The sequence below is a fragment of the Triticum dicoccoides genome, chromosome 2A, assembly GCF_002162155.2.
Source record: "Triticum dicoccoides isolate Atlit2015 ecotype Zavitan chromosome 2A, WEW_v2.0, whole genome shotgun sequence".
Taxonomy (NCBI): domain Eukaryota; kingdom Viridiplantae; phylum Streptophyta; class Magnoliopsida; order Poales; family Poaceae; genus Triticum; species Triticum dicoccoides.
This window is the reverse complement of record NC_041382.1, coordinates 21,976,080-21,978,519: the sequence shown is the minus strand read 5'-3', so window position 1 is coordinate 21,978,519 and position 2,440 is coordinate 21,976,080.

Genomic DNA, 2,440 nt, shown 5'->3' with positions numbered 1-2,440 from the left:
TGTGCTTCTGGAAGTAGCACAAGTTGTGCTTCCACGAGAAGTGCAACATGTGAAAGCACACACTTCCTCCAGTGAGAAGTAAAGTCTGTGCTTTCACGAGAAGGAAATACTTGCTTCCCGTAAAAGCATGGAGTTGTGTTTCCAAGAAGCACAGTCGGTACATTCGTCAGAAGCACATATTGTGAAGCACAACATGTGCTTCTAGAAGAGTTGTGCTTTCGTGAGAGCACATATTTCTTTTCGTCAGAAGCATAGCATGTCCTTCTAAAAAAACTCGAAAACCGCAACCAAGTTTCTAGGCTTCGGTTTATTTCTTCATTTTTTTATTTTTTTGGTTGCCAGTTCTTTCTTTTAAATTTTTCTTAGGATTTTTGTTTGGTTTTTGGTATTTTTTTTTTTTTGTGAAAAAAACTTCGTCAAGACCTATGAACATGTGTTGTAGTTTCAGAGGCATCATCACAAGAAAGTCGACGATAAAATGATGTTTTGAATAAAAAATTAAAAAAAACAAAACTAGTGGCACCAGTTTAAAATGACGCGAGGTGACAAGCTACGCCCCTGCAATGCGTCCCTTGTCAGGACGTGAGAAGATGGGAAGACGTTTGTAAAGGGTAACCCCTAACTAGTGACGCCAGCCTAAAATGACTTGGGGTGTGCGTTCTTCAGCGCTTCCCAACGCGCGGGTCGTCAACTAGGAGGTCCCATTCAGCGCCTTAAGCTGCCGTTAAGGGCATTTGCGTACAGGGTGCACACCCCATGTACGCTTGGTGTGGTGCGGACCGTCCTATATATTTCCAGTTTTTTAAGTTTTTCCTCCTGTGTTCTTCTATCGTTTTTTCTATTCTGTACCTTCTTCTTCTTTTTTGTTTCTTTTTCATTTTTGATTTTCTGTTCATTTTTCTATTTTTTATTTTCATTTTCTGTAAACAATTTTAAAATGTGTAAACTTTTTAATAATTTATGCTTTTTCAAATGCATGAATATCTGTCAAATTCATGATTTTTTTTAGCCCGTGCAATTTCTTCAATTTTTTGAACTTATTCAAATGCATTAATTTTTAAAATTCACAAGCTTTTAGCTTGTGAAATATTTTCTGGATGTTTCATTTTTTTTCAAATCTCATTATTGTTTTTCAAATTTCCTGAAAAAAAATCACATTCGTGAGATTTTTTTAACTTTGTGAACTTAATCTAGTGTCATGATCTTTTTTTCATTTCATAAACTTTACTCATTCTTCATGAAATTTTTCAAATTTGTGAATTTTTCATATTTTCATGAACTCTTCTCAGTTTTTATGAACTTTTTCAAATCCTTGAACTTTTTCTAGTTTACTTTTACTTTCTATTTTTTGTGAAATCTTTTCAACTTTACTTTCCCTTTTCATTTTATCATTTTTCCCAAAGTCAATAGTCAACTGGTCAGCATGTCAACCGGTCAACTAGGGAGATCTCTTGAGCGAACGAGCAAAACAAGCAACTGGTCCGCTCGAGCGGAACGGAACGAACAAGTCTATTGTTTTTCTTCACGTTTGCTAGGCCGACCGGCTCCACGTTGCGGGCGAATGCCAGCAACGCGAACCAGCGCTCAGAGCACCGAACATGAGGTCAAAGTTTTCACGCCAATTCCGTGAAATTTGCGTAAGTTCTTGGTCTGTTTTTCGGGAAGCTTCTGCAAACTTCCAACCCATTTCCCTTTTTCTTTTCTTTTTCTGTTGGGTTTCTTCTCATCGGTTATTGTTTTCTTTCTCTGGTTTTCAATTATGTTTTTGTTCCTCTTTCCTATTTTTTCTCACTTTTTTTCTTGTTACATTTTCAATTTCATCTACTTTTTTTCATCAAATTTGTGAATTTTTGTAAATATTGTGAACAATTTTTCAAAATTTTAAACCTTTTCTACAAATTTGTGATTTTTTTTGGATTCACAAACCTTCTAGAATTTATGATTTTTTTAATTCATGATATTTTTTGAAATCATGAGTTTTTATTTAAAAATCTAAAAGCTAAATTCCTGCCATATGGAATTCTGCAACAGATCCGCACAATTCGGATCGAACGGATCCCGTGATTCCCACTCCCGTTCGGGACTTGTTTTTCCCTCTTCCCTTTTTCCTTTCTGAAGGCAGTAAAATTTGGGAGAAAATGGAATCGAAATCAATACCTCATTGGTATCTTGTAGTGCCCCTAACCACCCGGACTAGATTGAGGATGTGACTACATTCAGATTAGGTAGTTTTTGTACTTGTAAAAAACGTGGCGCAAATAATAAAGTGTCCTTTTCTTCTTTCCTTTTTTACACCAAATTTTCCTTCTTTTTCCTACTATTTTTTCTTCATTTTAATAGTCAAATGGCTCGGCTGCTCTATTTGTATTTTTAATTTGAGACCTTTTTAACCCCAAATTTCTTGCATTTAGTAGGAAGAACACTCACAAGAAAATAAATG